The sequence below is a fragment of the Osmia lignaria genome, chromosome 6, assembly GCF_051020975.1.
Source record: "Osmia lignaria lignaria isolate PbOS001 chromosome 6, iyOsmLign1, whole genome shotgun sequence".
Classification (NCBI taxonomy): Eukaryota; Metazoa; Arthropoda; class Insecta; order Hymenoptera; family Megachilidae; genus Osmia; species Osmia lignaria.
This window is the reverse complement of record NC_135037.1, coordinates 6,488,327-6,513,546: the sequence shown is the minus strand read 5'-3', so window position 1 is coordinate 6,513,546 and position 25,220 is coordinate 6,488,327. Positions and strand designations below refer to the sequence as shown.

At 36.8% G+C, this 25,220-nt stretch overlaps 1 protein-coding gene across 3 annotated transcripts in view; it reads left to right on the top strand.

Annotated features, from left to right (window-relative positions):
• Positions 1-25,220, top strand: part of alpha-Man-Ia (alpha-Mannosidase class I a) — a 350,946-nt gene that overhangs the window by 247,959 nt on the left and 77,767 nt on the right. For 2 of the 3 annotated variants that reach the window (XM_034318324.2, XM_034318323.2), the window contains exon 1: positions 2,811-3,833. The exons of the other annotated variant lie outside the window; for it this stretch is intronic. The gene's annotated coding sequence lies outside the window, so the exon portion shown is untranslated. Of the gene's footprint in view, positions 1-2,810; positions 3,834-25,220 lie in introns of those variants that run through there. 3 annotated transcript variants of the gene reach the window in all.

Here is a 25,220-nt window from a genome sequence, read left to right as displayed (position 1 = left end):
GAAATGCTTCCTCATTTTCGCAACGCAATATCGGCAACTCGTCGCAACAGAAATCATTCGATGCTGTTTCCCTCTGTACGCTTCCTCTGCCGGCAGGAATTTATATCTGGTTCCCGCTACGGCACGTATCTCTTTTATCGAGCTACCGCAGGAGGCTTCCGTTTCGGTTTGTCGCAAGAAAAATATATATTGCGATGATGCTGTTGCTTTCTCTTTGACCCATAGCAAATACCCGTTTTCTTTGATGTCCTGGTAACAATTTATTTATAAGTATCTTCTCTGTTGAAGAAGAATTTTTTAGCTATAGATCAAGATCAGGACCGTGTAGTCTCTTTCTAGATTCGCGCGGATGTCTCTTTCGGAGGAGACGGTAATTTCTCTTCGATTTCTCCATTCTTCGTAAATATTCCACGTACGAAGGGTCAGGGCTCGTTCGGGATTCGGTCAGAACTCGATGAAGATATAATCTCGAGGACGGTTAGACGTGTTCGCGTGTTCCCGCTTATTAGATCGAACTTTCGCTAAGTAGATTCCGATGAAGCTCTGTATTAGTTTGGACGCGCACACGTCGTGGCCGAGTTTCCCGTACTTTTGACTATCCACCCCAGGCGTGAAAACGATTTCCATCACGCACACGTTACACCCTTAATCTATTGTGAAACTCGTGCGACAACCTCATAACTTATGCTTCTGGCGCACGATATGCTCGAGCTTGGATCTTTGCACTATTCAACACCCGCAATATTACATCAAAGAATTTCTATTTGAAAGGAATGATCCCGAACATGGAACTTCAAAAAATTATGAAACTTTGTGAATATGGGGATTTTGTATATTTTTTATGTTGAAACAAGAAATTGTTTTCAAATATTTTTGTCTATAATTTTCTGTTCTAGTATCACAAAATACTATACATTAAGACGAACAATTTTCCCTGATGAAGTTTTCAAATATCTCTAATGGTTTCGGATAAAAAGAAAAAATTTTGAAGGGCTATTTTTACCTCCTACATATTTACAAAATTTCATAATTTTTTTAATTTCCAAGTTTGGGATCATTCCTGATTAGAAACATTAGAAACTCATTAGTCATTAACTATGCATTTCCAAACAATTTTTTGTTTGGAAGGAAATTGTGATTTTTCAGTAGTTTTCGATGACTAATTGCATAGATAAGATACAACCGACAGGGAATAATATACTACTAGCTTTATCTATTTTCAGGTAGAAAATCTTAGGTAAGAAATACCAGGAATTTTTTTCAACAGCTCGCATATTTCAGTCGCTATGTCAGCCATTATATCCATTTATTTCTTCTCACGATCCCAATGACACTTTCTTCTCGGTGAACGACAAGCCGATGCAACGGCTTATTTATCAAGCTCTGCATCGGGCTTTTGAATGCGCGTGAATCGCGAGTTTCGCGTCGGTATCGTGCTTCGAGCCACTTCACCCCGCGTTAATGCAGAATCAAGATTAACCCGAGGCGGCGACAAAAAGCCGAGACACGCGTGAAAAGCAGCCGCGATACGAATGAAATTCGACGACCGGCCATCTATTCAACTCGCCGTGAACTCGAAACCATTGTCAACCAGATATAATTCACAAATTTTCTTGCACTACCGATAGGCGAGACGTCGTTCGCTTTCGCAAATACCTCGTTACAATGAATATCAGGCATCGTATTCAAATAGTAGGATCGATGAACCGGTGCTTTGATTTGTATTTATGCCGGGTGTTTGATAAGTTTTTTTATGCAAAATTGAATAGCGTATTCCGTGATCAAAGGTACATTGAAAAAAATTTCATTATTTATAACATTATGAATTCTGAACAGTCTATATTTCTATTTTTCAAATTCCTATTTTTAGATTTTCTATGCTTTATTATCTTAACATTTAAAATTGTTATTTGTTTTCAATTTTTCTTTGTACGTACGAAGAAAGAAATTATTTTGCAATTTCAGACCGATTAGCTTATCGGTAAAGATACCAGGGTACCTTCGAAAACATGTTGTCTCACTATCAGCAGGCTCTCCGAACATTCCATACCGAATACCACACTCCAATTTACCTGATTGTAAATCCAAACTTTCGACCGACGACTGCTTTCACGACCGAACGTAAATTGAACACGGAGCTGGCGAACCGTGTCGAAGTTCAACGACCGATCTCCGAATTTCCTGCACACCTGGAGATCGCCGAGAAATGCCCTCCCTCTTTTTTTTACCTGGATGCCAGGTACCGACTGATTTTTATCAGGGAATCCTTCTAAGAACATGTCTAACATTCATCGGGATTCTTTGGATCGTGTACGAGGAAATCTTCCTTTGGAATTGGGATGAAAAATGGGGTTGTAATTTTTTGTGGACTGAAAAATGAATCTTTTCAAAGAAAGAAATACATTTTTCAATTTCTTCAACTTTCTAACGATAGACTACTGAAATAAGAACAATCGATATTTTGCCATGTGATTGCATTTACACTTTGACAAAACTGCTTCGAGCACAGGTGCATTCAATGCACCCTCAAAATGCATTTCACGTGTAACACTCTACCTCATTGTACCACCCTTCGAATCAAAGAAAGAAACAATTCTCATTCACCAAAATTGTATTTCACTCGCATGCTTGAAAATGTGTTTTCTACAATAGATAAAGGGTTAAGACGATAGAGGAGCGACTGGAAAAGGTTCCATCCCGCTAAGCGGTCGGAGCGGCAATGCGCGCGATTCGCGGCCAGCGTCAGGGCAAAGAAACGGTTCGTAGGGACTCGGCTCCGTTCGGGTAGACGAGTCGCGGCGGCGAGCAGCGAAGTCGGCTCGGAGTCGTGTGTGCGGCCGCAGTCACTCGTGGAATCCTGAGTCGCGTCAGTGCTCGGACGGACGCGATCGCGCGTGAGTGTGTCGTATAGCGGTGTCTTGTTTGTTGGTTTCTTCGCCGTGGAAAAACTTCAGTGCGAGCGAATCGGGACGAGAGAGAAGGAAGTGCGTGTTTCCGGTCCGGTGATCGAGTACGACGGTGAACAAAGGGACACGCCGAAGAATCGTGTCTGTCTTGGAGCATCACTCGATAAACAATTTCTGGTGCAAAATAATTCATCGAATCATTCGAAAATAAAAATATTCATCCTTGCACCTGGCATTTTTCGTCGGCTTCGAATCTTGATCGACAACCTGATCCCTCGATCGATTCACGATAGATCCTACTCCAGATCAGAAGTCTGATAATCTCTGAACGTTTGTACAACCTTCGTCTACTTGTGGCTTCTACGAACCGTCCATACGCACGTGTTCGCGCAGCGGAAACACGTCACTGTCAGATTGTTCGGTGGACGATAAGACTTCCGTTTTGTCAGACCTGACAGGAGTTCGCGCGAGGGACCATCCTGCGGAACGAACGGGTCATTCTTTGTATCGCGGCAGAGCTGAAATTGGCCAAAAATCGAGAGAAGCTCGAACGAGGTTACGGTGCGCGGTCACGCGTGTGCGGAAAGTGTAGATGCTCGATAAAGCGTTCGTTTCGATCGCGCGAAGTGAAAACGCGAGGAGGATGATAATTGGCGGCGACCCGGTTAATTAACGTTGAAAGTTTGATCGGCGCGGCATCGAACCCCGACTCCGGTTCTTCTGGTAACTTTGAACTTTGTGTCGGAAGGAAAAGTGTGGAGAAAGTCTGTGATACACGCTCGATCTTTCGAGCGCGGGTTCAACGTTTATCGTGACTTTGAACCGTGCGAGAACGAGCGAAGAAGAATCAAGGAGAGTCTGTGATACACGCTCGGTCGTCGAAGCGAGTTCAACGATCGCTCATCCGTCCAGAGATAGATAATTCAGGTATGTTCGCCATTCCACGCGTGTCACGTTTCCATGTTTTGTGTACCTATGTTCATGAGTTCGACTCGTGCGTTCGTCGTTCAACGTTTCGTTATGAAGGTCGAAACGCAATTACCCATCACGCCTTTACGACGTGTGTTTATGTAAATATAAAATCTTACATATGGTTAATAAGGGAAATTCAATTAAGTAAAACAAGGTAAACGTCTACAATTACGGTCCCAACGAGATATCAATTGAAAAAAGGTAAATTCTATGTATTTTTGCCCTTCGAATCTAAAACTGTTGATAAAATTTGGGGGTCGCTTGTATTTTCTAAGATATTGTGGTAAATATGGACATAAAATCATTATTTTCAAAAGTTAATGACTTTGTAGGATGGACAATACTTTTAAAGCTTATCACTAACTTGCATAGGTTGGGTTTGACCAGTTAACAATAGTCTCCTTGCTCAGTTCTAATTCCTGTCCATAGAATGCATAGCGTGGAGAACAAATATCCAATAAAATGGGCAATCGTCGTGATATAAAGATTAGAATTGGCTAGCCATGTACCACTTTTAACACTTTGTTTAAGGAGACTATAACCTAACTTATGTATCTTAAAAAATACAAGCGAATCCCAAATTTTATCAACAGTTTTGGATTCGAGGGGCAAAAATACATAGAATTTACCTCTTTGCAATTGATTTCTCGTTGGAGCCTTAATTGTAGACATTTACCTAAAACAATTCTAGAAACTCTAAACTTAATGCTTAGCAAACCAAGTGGATGAGAATCATTTTCAGTACCGTGCGGAGTTAATTTTACCCTGAATATTATTTTCTACAAAAATGCGCTTTGACCCTTTGTCATGTAATATCGAGTTACACTCGTGACGCAATTTACATTTCAAATGTGTCAAATTTGAGTGGTACTTTTAGTATGGTTAAATTTTGAGTTTAATTCTAATTACAATTTGCCCAATCAAGGATCTTTGAATGTCATGTATGTATGGTATTTCAATTTTCTTTATTTATTTTAAAATTTGGGCAATGAAGAGTTAGCTTTGACTGACACAACTGTCGAAAAAATTATAAAAAAATTTCGATTTTATAGGGTAAATAAAAATTCATCTCTTAAAAATGAACAATAATGAATTAATAATTTGTCAAAAATATGTTTTTGTATTACAGTAGTTTCAAAACCGTAGGGTTAATTTAACACCTATGGGTTATTCGCGAAAGGTTAATGATATTAGGTCATCTAAACTGAAAATGATAAACAAAGAATCACCATCTGTTTCTTTCCTATTCAGAAATGATTGATTGTTGCGATTAGTACGTCGACCGGCACAGTAGAAACAGACGTGCTATAAGTAGTAGGACACGTTGATTGCCACAGTAGAATCAGCGGTATAGTAAGACACTGTACGTCAATTATTCAGAAGGCAATCGTTTAATCTTTCAATATCAGCTTTTCACTTTCTACCTTGTGTAATAAAGTTTGCTGTAATTCTTATTCTTTGTCTATACGGACCCTATAGCAGTCAACGTGATAATTAATCCTTAGATTTATAATAAAAATTATCACCCTACTTTTCTACCCTTATTCCTTAGATTACTAAACGGGGCAACTGAGGTCCCTCATATTTGAATGTTTTAATTTTTAATTACATTTATCTTTAGCATCTATAGTATCTTTATTACTTATTATTGACCCAATTTGTATCTATTTAATTTTCTACATTATTTTCAACTGAAAAATTAATGTGCATTAAACGTCGGTAGTTCTAGTGTTAAAGAAATAATACAAATGGTAGTAAATCTAAAATAAAATGAAATAGAAATTCGCTCTCGAAACTATCACTATTTCTACGACGACATTTGATTAAAGTGTGAAAATCGATCAACTATCTTTTTTATTCGTGTACGTTTCACCGTCGGTTTTTCCTATAGAAATCGATCGTAGACTTGACGGAAAGATAACGCGGATAACTCGTCTTTTGTTCGTGACTTTTTTCAATGGAGTTAGCCTGGCTTTGTAACGCGTGATGCTTTTCGGAATTAAACGAACGCGCTCGTTGCCCGTGCTCCGGCCTCGGAGCCAGTTTCCGTTAAATGGATTTTCGCTGTTTCTGCTGTTTTATTGCTGAACGTGGGTTGTTTTAATCTGTCACGCTTTCACGGTGACGGAAGTGCGAACGATCGTGGTCCCGCGTGAATGTCTTCGTTTCACTAAGACACTAGCTCGTTATCTGTCGCTCGTTGTAACTCCTTTTGCGATCACTTTTATCGCCTCCACGTTCGCTCTCGACGCGATGATAATATTTTAACAGATAGACCTTGGTATCTCTACATCTTGGAATTTCTTACGTTTATCAGTATTCTCGTTCGAAGAAAAGACAAATGACGAGTACTCTTATCTTTACGAAACCTATAATGAACGATTTGGTGTTAATGTCACAATTTAATTTGAACAATTTTAATCAGTCTTTTATAAACGGTGCTAATTATAGCTTACACAGGAATTTAATCATTTATTTTTAAATTTTTGTCTGCTTAATCAAAATACTGCGGTCATAGCATACAAAAGTTAAAGAGAAGACTTGAATAAACAAGAGGATCGACCGTTAATGTAAACTTGTTATTTAGTAACTTTAAACATCGTTAGGAATTCATACGATTGACGTCATGGGATGTTAGAACATTCCAATTGAAGGGTTTTCAGTAATTCTACGAGGTGTCATCAATACACATCAGCTCCCTTCACGATCAATTTAGAACGAAAATAGAGACACGTGGCTGACCATCAACCCTAAACGACCCTCGTTTAGGGTGACGTTAAAGTACCATTATTCACTCGAAATATGCGTACCGTGTGTTTTCTAACACGCAATTGTTTCCATTACACAAATTAAAATTTATTTCTTATTTTCGAAGGTTGTTCGATAATGTCTTTATACACTGATATTTACGAAAGATCCGTTTTACATGCGTAACGAGAAGCGTCAGTCGACGATGGTACGTGAATAGTATGCTTTATGTTTAACCTACTATTCAACGCTGAATAACCCAGAAAGAATCGAATTACCGCTAACTCCAGAACGCTTTCGATCCAAACGAAACCACAAGCAAGCTAGATGCAAACTTAAGTCTTCGCGTTGAATTACAATGAATTGAGAAACCTACCAGATGCGATTACAGTTACTACTTACAAATATCATAGAAGGTGAATATAGTTTGTTCATTTGAAAAATGAAGTGAAAGTGCTTTCCTTTTCCTCGACTGATAATTCTAGTTCTGATATCACTTTTACCTCAGAAAGTCCTGGCATTAGGAAACTGTGCATGATTAATTATTTACAATTTCTTTGAAATTTTTAAGTTGTTAGTTTCAGTTTTTCTTTTATTCAACGGGTCAATCGCTTATGCCATATCTGAATTGGATTTCCATAGAAATCTATCATTTCTATTATTAGAAATATTTTCACTTATCTAATTGGAAATATTTATATCAAATATTTGAAATTATCAAATTATTGCTGCATGCATAGGCTTATCATTCAGCAGTCAAAGTTGAATTTCCATAAGAATCTATCATTCCTATTATCAGGAATATTTTCACTTACTTGATTAGAAGTATTTATATCAAATATATTGATGAAATTATTACTGCATGCACACACTTATCACTCAGGCGTCAAAGTTCCTCTGTAATATTCCAATTATACCCATTATCTCTTCTAATTGCAGTAATTTGAAAAATTCAGCCGTAAATCGCCTAATGAATGCCATTTCGGAGGAAGTTACAATTATTGAACGTTTCATTTCTAACAACCTAACACATGTAGATACATTCTGACTGTATCGTCGTCCGCGAGGAAAGGGTTAAACGGGTCAGCGTTCATTCTCGTGTGATCTGAAAAGTTTGGAATTCTTGAGAGGCAGAATCTTCTCGTGGATGTCTGGTGTCGGCTGGACACTGGGTGTACCGGTTCGCCAAGTCGATGAACTCGAAGAAGGTTGACCAAGGCCGTTTCGGCCTATTTATAGCGAGCCGGTAACGAAGTAGACATTTGCGAGGAATCGTATTTTCGTAGATCCACAAAGAATCCTCGCCTCGGGAGACTGAATTATTTTAGCGACGCCTCCCCCGTAACCGAGACCTCTCTCCCTCGGAACGTTTCCACAAGAGAGATTATTATAAATAGTTTCTTATCGGACGTTCTCGCAATGATTTCGAGGAATTCGTGTTGACGTACTGCGAATGATAAGATTGGTCAAAGTTCAGGCACATTTTTGTAGGAATATCAGAGCTGGATTTTTAAGAATAAACGTTTGATAATGATATTAATGACGTACTTTGATAACTTGACGCATTGTCTTCCACTATTCCACTACCGATTATCAATTAAGGGATTTTCTTATTGTGTCGATTCAAAGAAATCGAATTATTTTTTATTGCACCTTCTTAACACTAGAATTACCAAACCAGTATAAGCGACTTATTTCGAGTTTCTTATATTAAATTTTAAATTTAATATAATATTTCTATAATCAAGATAACTGGAGAATGAATGGCTAGATTCATTTGAAATTTTGGGGATACATTCCTCCATCTCTAAAATTTTTTTGATGCGTTTGAAACAAAAAGTTTGAAACTCAGAAAAATGGAAGTAAAAAAATCTAGGGAAAAAATCCACAATTCTGGGTAGAACTATAGCTACAATCGTTCAGATTGAGAATCTTATTAGTTCTTCTGTTGTAGATAACTATAGGTAATAATTACAATTGTGATTAGCGTCTACAAACTTTTTTGGGGAAGCTACGACAGGGTGGCTGGGATGCTATTACTTATATTGTACAAATTTCTGGTTTTGAAAATATTTTGGTATATTCCTTAAATGTATAACATATACGAAAAGTTTTACATTAGTTGGTTTCGTCGTTTTTATTTAAAAAATTCTCAAAGATTACCCTACTTTGAGCACCCTTGAGAAACCCCTTAAAGCAACGAAATCGTGCAATTAGGTCGTTCACAAACAAGCGTCGCCTTTTCGTTTTCCTGCGTTTTGTATTTACAACACGTGTGACAAGACAATTGCTGCTCGTCCGGGGGACACAAATGGTATCACGCGAAACCGGAAGTGGGAGTGGTTTCCCTGGTTGGAGACTCATGTTCTACGTTTTCTGTCTTTTTATAGTTTCATAAATGTGGCATCGCTTAATTCTCATGATTACTCTGTTATTAATTTCGTCTAAGCTCTTCTAATTTAAAAAAAAAATGAAAATAAAGTAAATCAAAAAATTGTAAGGAACCAATTTTTTTTGTTTTTGAAATGAGATCTTGGAACGAAATAACCCCTTCGGAAATTTCATTCCATCGATGTAACGTTCATGCACGATACCAGGGTGTCTCCTATGGTTTCCGTCTTTGCTGAATATCATCTTCCTATCCGATATTTGACACTTGGAACAAACCTTTGGATTCCAACGAGCGTCGAACGTGGCGTTGGGTAATTCGAGAACCAAACCGGTTCGTTCTTATGAAATTTCTTGATGCTGTAAGCCCTTAGCATTCCACGGTGAAACGTGTAACGCTGGCTTTTCATTGAATCTCGACGGTGTCGGCCAGGTTCGCGCGGAATCAAGCTCGCTTTACGCGAAAATAATTAAGTGAAGCGCGACGGAGAGGAGTAAATTTTCGTTGCCGTCTTGAAAATTGTACGAGGAACCTGTTTCCCTGAAAGTTGAACGATTTTACGGCAATGTTATATATTTCTTTGGGGTAATTTCGTCGGTTCGTTAGAGTGTCTGTAACGCGGACCGTAATTGCATTAACGTTTCGTTTTTTTAATTGCGAATTGGGTCGTGTATAGCAGCGGAAACGATTGTTTTGTTCGTAAATTAAATTTGGACAGATTTATGAATGAATTCTATACGTATCTGTGTTTTAATTGCAATTCGCGCTGGGGGAATGATAATTGTTAGTTATAATGGAAGTTTATTGAATGAACCAAATTAATTTTCGGGGAATACAGTGATTTTTATTTAGAAGTTTCGAAGAATTCATTAGAATGCAAGTAAATTAAAAAAAAAAGATAGAATAATAATAAACTATTGAAAGGTAATTGAAAAAAAATATTTGCTAGTTTCTATTATTTCTTTTAATAAAACTTCACTCTCGTCGTTATTCCACGTGCAAAAGTGTCAAAGTGGGAAGCTCGAAAACTGTCTAGGGCATAGAATCGAGCCGGCAAATAAATAAACAAGTAAGCAGAGATGGAAAAAGCGAAAATAAGAGGAAAGCGGCTCAGAGAAATCGGTGGCTCGTAAATTCTCTAACACCTTCCTTTAAAGTGGACCTCGTACGTAGGCAAGTTAAAATAATAAAAAAAAAAAAAAAAGCCAAACACTTCGTGTTAAATGGCAACCCCCTGGAAAGCTCTAGCCGCCTGTATATTCTATGAATTCACATTGGAATAGGGGGATGATACGAGGTTGCTTTACATTATGCAACGGGCCTTTTAAAAGTGTATACATTGAAAAAGTTCCAGACACGACGAGGCCAGTCCGAAAATTTAAATTGCACCCTCTTCTGTCTCTCCCCCGCTCACGCAACTTTACGCTTTTTTCCCCATTTTATTTTCTCCATTTCTTCCATCCTTTTCCGGCCCTCCCTTTGTCCCGTCGCGTCGTTTCCCGTCCGTCTCTATGCGCGTCTTCCTTTTTGCCCTTGCCCACGGCTACTCTCCCGCGGGCTCTCACGTTTTTTGCTTTCACGCGACTCACCCTCGTTCATTCATTATTCCCCGTGTACGTTTCGTCCTGGCTCTCTCCCCGAGCATTTTCCTCTTTTCCCTCGCGCTTTTGCTTAAATGACGAATTATTTTGAAGCAATCGCAGAAAGAGATTCGTAAAGACGGTACGCAAAGATGATCTCGCGTTTGATAATTGAATGCACGAAATCTGGAACGGGATAATTTCGTTCGCGGAAGAATATTTGAACGGGTTATTTCGGCTTTCAGAGACGAATTTTCATTTCAGATTCAGACGACGTTTCAGATTCCATTCCTTTCCGATTGCAACGCGATCGAAGTACCTTTCACTTTTGGTTACGAAGCTCGTGTCCTCTCAATTAGCATGAAATGTCAGTGGCAGAAAGTTCACAGCTATCGATTTGCACTGATAAGTCAAGGAATGTCACGAAGGAACGCGAACGAGGTAGTAAATCGTATTCAGATTATCGATACCGATATTAACCCCTTCGCTGGGTGAATTCTTTCGGAACCACTTGTTGCAAAAATGCGATCGTACCGCGGTGACCCGCGGACACGTTGGTTAATAAATTTGATTGTATCTTGGAAATTCTATTATTAGGATATTTTATTGAATCAAAGTGTTTATTTACATTTTCCTTTTATTAACAATAGATTGCCGGACTCACAAAATAGGTATAGCACATGTGGATTGTTGGAACTAAGGAGTGGGGAGGGGAAGGAATTAGTATTTGTATACATTTCATAATTCTATTAAAAACCAACATATATTTTTAAAAAAATTATTTAAGTCTTTCTGTGGCAATCTGGTGTTAATTATTCAGTCATACAAAATTTGAATCATTGAATTCTTTTAGTGAATTTATTATTAGTTTCCACGAATTTAGATAAATATTTAATTAAACGACACATTGCGGCACAGGTGTTGCTCCATATCATTGCTGAAAGGGTTAAATACTATCTTAAGCTGTTTGAACTGAGAATCAACTCGTCTCGATCACGAATCTGTTTGAACGACCGATCCGCGGTAGCATCAGTCATTCGTAGACGGTTTGCTGCGCGTATACAACGTGTTGTGCAAACGCGAGCTATTCGTGTCGCGTATCCGTGAGTTGCGTAACTGATAAGCTCTTATCGATGATTCCCCTGGCATCGCTCATCTGATAAGCCCTGGAAAATGATTCCCGTTGATACGATTTTGGACTGCCGAAAATTTCAGCCGAATCGGACCGTTTCGAATCGCGGAAGTGTGAAATTCGCGCGAAGGGTGCGTTGTTTTTGGGTCAGCGATAAATTTTGGCAGGATCGAAATGAAATACGAGGGTAGTAGATTTTTATTTTTATTTAGATTATATTTTTCTATTTTTCCATAGCGTCGAAGCAAAATTTAAAAAACTATTGTTTGATCAATTACGTATTGGTCGACCTAAATAATTTGAACTGGTTCAGTTAGAACGTTTCACGTGGAAATTTGTCTAATTGATGTCATTATTGATAGTTTCTATATGTGACACTGCGACATATGTACATCGCTAGAGATTAACGTATTAAGAACACGAAACTAGGTTGAAGGGTAGATACAGTGTGTGCTACGCGAAATACTCGAATTACATCCGGTCTTAACAGGAAGACGTTTTCAGGCACTGATAATACCTTGTGTTACGTATTAACTACAGTTTGCGAGAAACATTTTCTGCATCCGTAGATAATGTTTGCCTTGCACTAATCACTGTTTGCAAACTACTTAAACTTCTTTCCAGTTATACTCATTAAGATTCTGTTAATGTTTCTTGCCAAGTGAACGTAAAAATAGCTTGTGCAAGCAGAAATTTACATACCGTGGAATAATTATAATCTAAACAATCGTAAATGTATATGTAGTTCCATACGATACTGTACTCGAATCATTAATAATTCTCAAAATTATGTACCCTCGAGTCGTTCATTTTTCTTTTTCTTTTCATTTGGAAACAGATTATTATTCACCCTCTCGGACAATAGCTTTACGCACTCCATAGAAGAGTGTTGTAATTTCTCCGTTGTAACACGACGACGCGCTATCAACAAAATATTCGAATTAATTACTCGGCTGGTATTTTCGCGATAATCGAACTCAACAACGTTACCATGCGGCGAAATAAACGAGGAATGCAATTAACGGAAAATCATTATGCACCTGAATGATGTAATAACTTGCAGAGTTATTAACAATCGGAATACGAACGCATCATTCATTTCTATGATATTTATCGTCAATTTTATTCGTTGCTTTTCACCGTCGTTACAGTTGCATTAATTTTAATAAAAATTTGCGAACGGAGGGCTCGCTGCGGGGGGTTAACCCTTTAACTGCGGATACTTTTAGCACAGTCGATCGTTCTAATTTTAAATTATATTACCGAAGTGATATTCTATTTTAAAAGATTTTTTTATGGTATTTATTTTATTTTTATTTTAGTAGTATATAAGTCACAGCCGCTATTTGATATTAGCAAAAATTAACATGTGCTTTATAAATCATACCCACAGTTAAAGGGTTAATCACACGCGTGTCTAGCCTATCGTCGAATATCGACATTCGAAAATAACCAACGTTCTACCTTTCCAACTTTTCCAATCATACCTTGGCCAAACTTAGTGGCATGCAAGAAGGAAGGGGACCACTGTAATGAAAGTTCACTGGCAGAACTTCCGTCGAGGAACTTTCGCCCAGGTTGATCCAACCGTGGTCCGTTTCTGCACGTCTTCTCAGCTCGTTCCGTTGATTTTGGAACAATACCTGAAGGAGCTTGATTTATTTCGACTGCCTGATTAATGTTGGATAGGAATATATTTTACCGCTGTAGAGAATAATGGCGCAGGTTTTGATGAAAATTTTAGGTGGACTAGCTTTCATAAACAAATAGAAATATTGAATAAATTTAATTAAAAGTGAAGAGATTTAAAATCTTTTTAATACGTTGATTGCCATGGGGATCTAATAATTAAAAGAAAGCCATAGAAAAATATTATTTTTAATAATATTGCTATTATACTAATAATGTAAGATAACAAATTAAAAGCTTGACGTTTGAAATTTAGAAATTAAGTATTTTCATTTTTAATAATTAAAGCTTCAATACGGCTCATTTTCACCATAGCAGTTAACGTGTTAAATATCCTCCAAAATATACAAAATTCACATTTGCAATGAGAATACAGAAAAATTTTCTGTTTTATATTTTCAAGTAACATTTTCACGATTAACCCTCGTTTTTCGTTCATTCGAAATTCGTTCGAAATGTATCGATTTAGCATCACAATCAGCGATAAATCTTTCACGAAAAGAGCGTGTGTACGGTGAATTGAACGCAACCGTTAATTTTCCACACGCCTCGTAACTAAACGAAATTCAAGGGAGACGGTATAAAATGAAAGGGAGTAGAGGGGAAAAAAAAGAAAAAGAGAAACAGCAAGGATAGGGTCGAACAAAAGATGGCCGGTAAATCCATCGTTTTCGTTGCCTTTGGACCACCGTGGCTGTTGGTTCGCTAAAAAATTTTCGCTCGACTCGTCAGAATGATTTATCGATGTATTGGCAGGAGAACGTGCAGAACCTCATCGATCTCGTAGCCGCGAATCATTTCCAGCTTACTCGAGAAAGCAGTTTAGGTGGCACCCTTTTTTCGTGTACCGACAATTTCGTACCTTTCGTTTGATAACGATAAAAAATGGAAATTCTTCGATGCCAGGATAGAGACTGATTTATTGTCGTTGGTAATGTTAGTATTCTGTGGAAGTGAAAATCATTCATCTGTTGGATGGACCATTTATATTCAGAAAAATAATCTCTTTTTTTTTTTGAAAATGCATTGAAAAGTAAATCATTGACTTTGAAGTTTTATGGAAATTGTCGGTAAATTGTTCATGAAAATATATATTTGAAAATGTTTCAATTGTTTTTATTGAAGTACATTGCTGTTCCATCAAATTGCAAATTTGACATTTAAGTATTTACAGTACTGTATGATTCGGTGAATAAATCTTCTGATTAAATAACTACAATACAAATATGACATAATAATATATTTATAAATAAATATTTGGGATATTTTATTATGTATTTTATTTTAAAATCAATGAATACATATTTGCACACTTTATTTGTAGGAAAATTCAGGGAATAATTAAAAAGAATTGAAATATCTACAGTGTTTCTTTTTCATTATAAAAATAATCTCACTCAAGGATTTATGTTACATTTATTGAGAATAACATTGATTTTACATATAAAGTCATGAACAGTGTAGTTATTCACAGCAACATTTATATAGCAGATTTTATTTTTACTCCTATGTTAAAAACCTGTTTTCCCGGTTAATAGGTTGAAAAATGCATAGAAGATAAATTGAATAAAAATGCAGAATGCACGCTGGCACAAAAATGCTGCGCGTTTAAAGAAATATTCTTGTTAATTCAGCATGTCGTTTATTGAGTCATAAATCAACAAGGAAGATATGTACAAAAAAAAAAATAATGAATATATTTTGCAACATACGGTTAATTGTGTGTATGAACTTCCACGCAGGTGGAATAAATTAATTGAATTATAAATGAGAGTGTCAGAGCAGCTGTCTGTTCAGTAAAATATAAATGTGCTTGTTTAATGAAGCGCCAAGGGATTAAAAGTTGGGTAATTTTGACACAGTTGTTTAACGAGCAATTTAAACTACCGAAAAGTGTTGAAAATTATTTTCATGCGGGAACAGAAGCAGAGTTTCTACACTATTAATAATTTACTACGATTTTAATAACTTGTATCAGATTCGCACATCTTTTAGAAGCGAACTTTGTGCTTAACTTTCTTCGAAATTCTTCAAATTTTTATTAATTCCTCAGATTTATAAGTTTCTCGTAAATCTTTGGATAATTGCTTGTAATTCTAAAAAATTCTTCCTTAATATGAGAAGGAGCTCGATTCGCGATTATTTATCGCGTTAATTTTCGTCTGGAATTTAAATCAAGATAATAAATGATATTTTTCTTCTAAGCTTTCAAAATTTTCCTTTTTTTAAAGGTTCTACATTTTTCTCACTTATAAAATTTATCGAGTGCTTCATATTTGATAGCAAAAATTTACACAAATATTTACCGTTTTCATTTCATACTTTCCCTCGTTCGAACTCATTTGGATATCTGTGTGGAATCGAACCGTTTCGAATGTATTTCGATAGAGCGTGGGAAGCAGATAGATCGAAATGGAGTGAAGTGTTTCGTTGTTTCAAGTTGAAGAAGTAGGCCATCGGGTCCTCGGAGGGTTCGACCTTTTACACCTTTGCGAGCAGAACGTATTTGCGACCGGGATTACACTTTCTATTTCAATAACTGGAAATTTCTTCAGAGAAATTAAATAATACCTCTTCTCTTAATTTTTTATTCAAAAAATTGAATTTTAACACCTCGTTTCATAGGAAGTATAAAAAATTCCACGGATTAAATTCTGTAATTAGTTTAATTTCCTGCATTGAAATATTAATTCAATTGGATTATTACAAAAGTTTTAAGTTCACAAATTATCTATGGATTGAAGAGACCTTGCCTCTGTTTTATAGACTCGATCTTTGTCCTTAACATCGTTACAGCTTTTCCGTATCAACGAAGATGAGTATCGAGGGGTCGGTGGGGCCCGTATCGGTCGGAAACATTATCAGTCTCCGTTGTTCCGGGCAGCGGTTCGCTTCGCGGAATTTAAGCCGACTGTCAATGGAAATAACACGAGTTCTCTTCGTGTTCCATTGTTTTCGCGGACCTAGTCTGGCCTATCATCGCGGCCAAGTTTCCAAAGTGGGCCGTGCACCCCTGTTATCGAGGAAAGTGTCCGATCGTGACTCTTCTGTCCCTGTCACTCGATAACCGGGGAGGGAAATTGCAAAATTCATCTTGGCACAGGTCAGCGATAAATAACGCGGAAATCGATCGGTTTTTATCCATGAAATTTATATAACAGAAAATCTTCGAATTAGCGACCGCCAATTTAATAGAATTAATTTACATGGTGAGATAACAGAATTTGAAATTATAAAAATTAATTTAATTAAAAATCTCTTCGCTCTTCGTGTGATTTATCGTTCGTTATCATTTTCAAATAATTGTTTGGAAAGGTAAATTTAATTCAATCTCATATTTGTTCAGCTTCGAGTATGTACACACGTCATTCACTGTACACGTTTTGGTATAAAGCTGACACTTGAATAACAGATAATCTAATCTAATACTTGTAATCTCTGTTTTCCACGATTAAACGTTATCTACGTGAAATATTTTATGGTCAAACATATTTTGTATCGTTTCTTCAAACTTTAATGTAGAAACAATGCGTATCTACTTAATTTAACAATTCATTGTTCGATTCAGTCGAGGGTTTACAATCGCTGTTGAAGAACAGAAGGACACTCGAACTTCTCGAAGTTCTAATTAGGATTCGGAGCTTTTCTATCCGCGAATAACTAGGTTGAAAAATGTTAAAATAAAGTGTTGTTCAAAGTTCTGTTTGAAGTTGAGAATTTTTTCGTTTGCGAATAATTAGTCTGAAGAACAGTAATATAAGAGTACTCAGCAGTATATTTCTGATATAAATGGAAATCTTACATCGAGCAATTTTATTTACACCAAATTTTTGATAAGAAATTCCTGTTCTCTAATTGGTTTATTAAAATCGAATTAAGAGCGAGGGGAAACGATGACGATTCATTAGAAGATGAAAGAACGAGTTTCCAAATCTCTTGGTACGGGGCGTGGCCGTTTTATTTCGGCATTGAATAACTTAAGTGACATAATGGGCGATGAACGATCCATTATCAATGCTTCTAGAGTGGTCTACGTAGACCGGTTTCAAAGCGAGTCGCACGCAGAAGAAATAAATTGAAAATGATGACGTGTCGTTTAAAGGGCTGAAACTAATAACTGTAAGTAGCGAACCGTGTGAGCGTGTCGCGATTTACCTGGATGAGGATGCTCTTATGAGGCAATATAAAATCCTTCAGCGATCCCGTGATCCTCGTTATTCCCTTTTACAACGTCACCAGCAGGTATTCGTCTATCAGCCCTGATGATTTCTCTTTTCACGCTTCGACGAATAATCAGGCTAAATTATAGGCTTTAATTAGCGTTATTTTATAATCTAACGTATCAATATCCCATTTAGAACTCTAAATTTTTTATCTTTAATTTTTAATTAATCGACTAAATTAAACTTAAACTAATTATACCAGCCATTACCAATTATTTAATATTTACCAGATTAGCGATAAGGTCAGTGATATTTATGGAATTTTAGCACATAAAATAATTTTACGCAATTCTTGCAATCTATAATTTATCCAAAAATTCGCTTAGGTTTCACAGTTAGAAATTATTTCGTCTGAAAAAGGGAAACGTCTAGATTTTAGATGTTGGTTTCGTCGAATTCCCAGACGTCTCCTCGTTTACTTAGGCTGGATAGGTCACGAATCAGAGACACGAGAATTTACCGTCTTCGAATTAAGACGAACCTTCCCTGGATATTTGTGCTTCGCGTTTGATAAGAACGCCAGCAGCTTGATTGGTCGTTTCGTTAGTCTCTTTGACGCTGTTGATTTTACCCTGCCACCCTTTGAACTCGTCCCCGTCGCTCGCTTTTTTCACCAAACCAAGGCCTCGCAAGCTACGCTTTGCAGTTGTGCTAACGTTGGAACTATCATGCCGAAGTTTCTCGCTTGGAAACTGTAAACTATCCGTAATTATATCCCTCGGCGTAGGAAAATTCCAAGCAGCAGCGTTTCAATTAAATCTATGAAACACACTTCTATTTTATAAGAAATTTATAAGAACGTAGGATAATTTCTTGCGTAAGAATGCAGTAGCTTGATGGAAAGATATAAAGTAGGATCTGAACGTTTCTTAATCCGCGTTTCAGTCTTGAAGAGATAATGCAAACGAAGGTTGAAGCGAGGAAAAACACGTGGGTTAAGTTTACAAGTTAATACTACTTCTTAATTGCGATCCATAATTCTGTGTCGGTGTAATGACGCAAGAAGTACCGCGGCTATCTCGTAGATGTCTGCGAAATAAAGTGCACGGTTTGTTCTTTCCGTGTTCTCAGCCGAGTTAAACGCTCGACACATCGTATCAGCATCGTTGCGAAATTTCTTGCCATCAGTTCGGGCTGAACAGAAACGGGCGTTAAATCGCATAAAACGAAAACGCTCGATTTATCGTGGAAGCTGCTTCTCGTACCGTTACTTTCTGGACTGTTTTTTCTCGTTATGCAATATCTCTCCGGCGCAAGTTGTAGCGGCTCCGAACGAGATGGAAATTTATTAGAGGCGAAATCGGGGAACGAAACGTGGCCTAGAATAAATGGAACGTATCGAGATTCCGCAGCTATACAGATTATTTTCAGAAGATCTTTGAAGGTGTAAAATCGATGGAATTAAAGATTGATTAATGATTTAATTAAAAAATTTAATTTAGAAAATAATTCTGAATATTATTTGAAATTATTATCAGTAATTTTAAATAGAAAATTCATTTTCAGTGTCTTTAATAAATTGAATGGTATAATTAGTTTAAGTTTAATTTAGTCGATTAATTAAAAATTGAAGATAGGAAATTTGGAGTTCTAAATGGGAAATTGATACGTTAGATTATAAAATTTATTTTTATATAAAAATACAACTGAAATCGCTGAAGGAGGAAATTTTGTTGTCGAAATCGTTCAGAGACAACGGTGAAACAGTCGTTTAAGAGCGACGTTTGAGGAACATTTCCGCGGAGCTTAATTAGAAGCGGGACTCCGCTTAGAGTGTTACGAGGACTTTTTGCGGCTTCGGATAATTCAAGAGCACCGTTCAGCCGCGTTGGGTGTTGTTTAAAATTCATACGTGCATCTCTCGGCGCTGCGGTAATTAAGGATAGGAACGTATGGCTGTTGGTTCGTTTCGTTTCACAACTATATCGAGCGTTAAGCATGTTCTTCTTACAAATTGCACGGTTGTTCGTGCGTTTCATCACCTCGCGGTTTCTTTGTAAAATTAACATTTTCATTGTTCCCTCGGAGGAGTTAAAAATTAAAGAAAATATTATATGAAAATTAGTCAATATTGTAACACTAAAAATTCTTTCCTTGTTTAAATTATTATAAAATCCTTTGGTTACCATATTGCAAATCAAATTTATACCTAAACCACCCATGGAAAAAGCTAAATAAAATTCCTAATCAACTGTTGTATCTGCTTAATATCTTTCAAACGTTTCTTAAAAATAAACTGTTGAACCAATTTAAAGTTCCAACAATCTCGCGGTGGTAAAAAGCGACCACTCATTAGAAAGTAGGTCAACGCAGCCTCGGAAGAAAAGCTTGTGCACGAAGTTTAGAGAAAAAAGAAAAAAAAAAGAGAAAGGAAAAGGAAAGGAGACGGTGGCTTTAGAAGGGGAAATTTCACGAACGAGAGGGTAGAAAAGATCGGTAGAAGAGGGATCGGGTAAGCTTGTCACGCGTGTGGAATAACGATAAAAAATTCGTTCCTCGAACCAGACGTCCTTCGAGGCCAGCGAGCTCTTTCAGCTCTTCTCAGCTCGGAAACGCCGGCTGGTAAAATGCTAATTACCTCGCGGAGCTTGTTTCCTGCGTGTAAAGATGCATAAAACAGGGTGGCAACCCCTTTCGGCTTATGTATATTCATACAGTTTCCTTGTCCCCTCAATTGCTGCCCTTATTCACTGCTTTAACCTTCTCTTCTTTCAAATGTACTTTGACCTCACGCTTTTCACCCTCTATTTTTCGAATAATATACTTTGTACGGTTTTTAAACGAACTTAGTGCCATTTTGTACAGCCTCGTTGTCCCGTTCTTTCAAAAGCACAGTTTCGGTAAAGAGTGCTTTTATTACGTCAATTAGAATTTTCTTTTGTACTTTTAAATTGAGAAAAAGAAATCTTTTAATTTTTTTTAACAGGAAAAGGAATTTTATTTTTTATATTTATTAAAATAAATTGTTAAAGGAATGAGAAACTTTTAATCAGAATTTTATTTTGATATCTGCTTGAATTATTATCTGTGTTTAAGTTAAACGATACTTATTAATGTTAAATTCCAATGGACAGGATGGTTTCCAATCAATGCCAAGTTTTACATACGGTACTTCCATAAATTTCCTGTGTCCGATAGCTTCGAAGATTCCATGATCAGAATGCAATTGACGTGTTCGAGGGAACGACGATAGAACGAAGCTCCTAGGGAAACGATGTTTGCTTGTGCAGGGAACCAGCTATCCTGTTTCTGGCGTCCATGGAATGCTCGGTATTTGCTCGAATGCCATCGTTTCCCTTCTTCAACCTCTACTACACCTTCGTATCGTGAATACCCTTAAACTTGTCCCTTTCCATTATGCTGATTAATCAGCGACAATTTCCTTAGCCAATACTCTTCAAGAAACGTAAACTCGATAAAAAAATATGGAAATTTTGATAAATGACCATCATTTTTATTATACCGAATGATCGAGTGTTTAAATAGTGGGAAGGTTAAACTCGATTTCCTGTAACATTTACAATTAATATAATGTTTCATTAGAATTGCGAATAAAAGTGAACGTCGAGCGCAGTGAAACGAAACGACGATGTTTCTCGGTAGAAGCGTTTCGAGGCGGAAAATGACTGATATAATTGACGCTTAAAGCATAATGGCGTTCGAATTAAATTCGATCTCCATGAAGCGTTCAATGAGAAACCTTGTGAAATGCGTTTGTTGGAAAGCGTAATTGAAACGAGGTTCAACCTGATCTCGGCGCAGGTGCGCTTGTGAACGGTTCGCCTTCCTAAATAGGATCTTTATAACTTCCTCGATGATAATTCTATGAAAAGTTGAATTTTTCTTCATTTTTCTCAATTATTAATTATACGAGCTACGAAGAATCGAACGAATTGATGAGAAAATTGGTTTTTAACCCTTTGTTAACCATGTCAAAAAATACCACGGAATCAGCTCAATGGACCGAACTGTCGGTACGTTTAACATTAATGGCAATACACTGTTAATACACCCATACCTCGCTTTACGGTCTAGATACGTTCCGGAAAAGTTGTCCATAAAGCGAAAAGCCGTATAACGAATCAATTACATATTTTGATACAAGCCCATACAAATTCAATTGGATCTGTTCCAATTTTTTATAAAATAATATAGTTTGTAGTTCATAAAGCATTTTGTTCTTTTGATTTCCTATAAAAATGCTTACATAAAAATAAAAGTGGGCTGTAAATCGAAAAAGTGCCATAATTAAAAAAGGTCGTTATAGGGATATGCCGTATAGCGAGATATAGGTGTATTACATGATTGCACCCCAGTATTTTTGCAAGCTGACTTTGGAATGCAAATAATTGGATAATTAACAAAACTGTAAAATTAAATGACAGAGTTACCGCCCTGTATAACACATTGTAACATAAAACAAAAGAAGCGGGATCGCTCAAACGGTTAAAAAAGGCTCGAAACGTCATAAATTGAATCTCGTTATTTTTTAAATAATTTTCTTAGAACGTACATACACGTATTGCTGCAGTCGAAATAAAATTGAGCAATGGAGCTCATGATAGGACTTAGAGATCTTAATGGTATTCGGTGATCATAGCCGTGAATAATATTCGTAGGATGCAGCCGGTAGTGCATAATAACACCGACACAGGTTTAATTACGTAGAGAACCAGGTAACCGATGTTCCAGCCATATTTCTCAGCGCACTACGTCCCATGTTTCTTCATTAATTAGCATGTCAGCTTACTCAGGCTGCTCAAAGGACAATGGCATTGCCACTACTAATAACCAGCGAAATACAGCATTTGTCTTATTACTATACGGCCGAAAAAAAAAAGATTCATCTCCTCTGATAAACTAATTACCCCTCGTTACTAATGAATTAATGGACCAGCCGTATTGTATGCTCATTCGTTATTTAGGATTCGGTGGGAACGTTATTCGTATGATGAATCAGCATCTGAGCACGAGGGGGAAATGAAATATAGTTATTTCCATTTGTTAATTATTCGTTTTCAATTCAGAGGGCAAAGATAATTAAGCTTCGTCGTACCATTCGTTTAATAGCGTATCGAATGATGGAAATTGTTTAAATGAATGTTGCAAAATATGCAAAATTTGTGAATTAACAGGTGATTCTTGCACAAACATTCGCGAGTAGGTTTGAAAAAGATATTGCAAATTAATTAAATTAAATTAAATTAAATTAAATTTCATTGATAGGTCTCTAAAATCGAAGTAGATTCGAAAAAGTTGGAAATAAAGTTCGTTCCATCCAATTTTCGTTAATTGGCAAATGAAATCCAATCAGAAGGGAGGTCATCGAATCGTTCATTATCAATTCTACCGAGGAAATTATTATTCATGGAAGTGATCCATCCAACAGAATTACGCTAATTTTCTTTCGACGTGAATTTTTAAGGAAAAAAGAGAAAGAGCAAGGAATAGGAACGTAGCTTCAAAATTGACAGGCTCATTAGTATTTCGCGTTCCATGGATCTCTTTCAGGGATTTCGCAAAGTGAACTAGAAGCGCGTGTCCCCTCGAGCTGGTGAGACATTGCTATTCCGAGTACTGTCTGGAATGCTTGTTTTCCACTCTTTGACGCTGCGGTTTCGCGTGCGGATTCGTCACGAAGCTGCAGTCGTTCGAGCGGATCGACGAGCCACGTCAATTTGTCACTTGGCCTTGCGAAAAATGCTCTGATCGTGTCTTAGCGGAAGAACGGAGCTGACGCGGCATCGTCGGAAACGAGAATGTCGAAAGGGTGCTTAAGGGAGGTTTTTAGAACGTTCGACAGGGTTGCTCGAGATTTTTCAAGAGATTTCTTTATTCAGAAATTGGATAAATATATTTCCATAGAAAAATAGAAATAACATTGTAATTCAGAAATATTTAAATAAAGTCAATGCCGGATTAAAAGGTCTAAAGAGGGTTACAGCCCTGGGCTCCATTTTCCACCTTATAATTTTTTTTACCGTTTCCCTTTTTTTTACAATGAAATATTATTTAATTTTATTTAGAATAAATTTCAATCTTTTGACCAAAGAGTTTTTTTCAAGTGGCCCCCTTATAATATTTTTTCACGGTTTCCCTTTTTTTTACAATTAAATATTATTTAATTTTATTTAGAATAAATTTCAATTTCTTGACCAAGGAGTTAATTTAAGGTTTGATGACCCCAGAGACCAAGGAGTTTTATTTCCGCCCTGGGTAAGGTTTTATAAAATCTCGCTGGTATTTTATTTGAATCATTAGTTTGAGGAATTATTCATTACTCAATGGAAGTAAACGTAACATGACGTGGTGTTTGACTCTCTGGTATTTCAACATCAGCGAAGCTTACCTTCGTACGTACGCGACACACGAAACAAAACCGAATCAACATTACCGTGTTCCAGTTGCTTCAAGGATCGATTAAAATTCGCGCGGCACGCCGCTCGTTCGCTGTCGATCATTAATCACTAGGAACACGACATCCAGATAACGGCGACGAAACGCGAAGAAACCAAGCCGCCCTTTCCGATACTCGACTCTCCTTGTGGCAAATGAATCATTCGAACACGCACGCACTTACTCAGCCTAATGATGTCTAATTTCAGGAAGTGTATCGTTCTAGCGATTTGTAAAAATTGAATTCTTTTTAAATGGATAGCTTGAATAGTCGAAAAGTAAAAAATTTCTGAATTTTATCAATTTTCAAATGTTTCTCGATGGTACCCTCTTAATGATGAGGGTACACACTCGTGATGATAGAGTGATCATCGATAACTCGGTGGAAAGTTTCACGAGAGGAAATGCTGAAATTCCTGCGAACTCGTGTTACGCGACTGCCCCTGGAAAAATTCAATTTTCCTGCAACCGATCGCAAATATTCGCTGGCTGGTCGTGCAAGAAACATCGTATGAATGTTGTTTTGAAACGTTGCAGAATTGTCGAGCATGGACATGTAAATTCGATCTCACTTGATTTATCGAACCCGATAGTTTTTCAAACGAATCCCGATCAAACACGGTTTCCATTGGAATATTTTGTTTTTCGCGGTTGACATTACTGCGGACGGGGATCGTATCTTTTTTCCAGAAAATATCGATGAAATTTCAACGCGATGTTTGGAAGATTTTGATAATGATTTGTTGGATTCTCGTACGAAGGTTGCCGGTAAACTTTGCTTGGAATTGATTTATAGAAAATAAGTAGATAGTTGAATGTATAATGGATCAATTTGAAAGTTGAATATATTATTTGATGAAATATTTGTTTACATTAAAATATCGATGCTTGGATTCTAACATTTGATGAATAATTAAAATTTATTAAATGAGCAAAATTAAATGTATTCCGGGCATTTTAATGAGGTAATATTTTATTTAAAACAGATGTTGTGGTGTTGTGTATGTACACTACTTTGATTTTCAATGAATGAAATATTATTTGTGTTAAAATTTCATGTAAATATACAATTTTCCTCTTTACTGAGCAATGCAAATTAATGCAAATGCGCATGTGTATTATTTAGAATAAGTGTAGGAAATACCTTCTGCATTAGATGTATTAGACCGTGTAAATACATAGTAA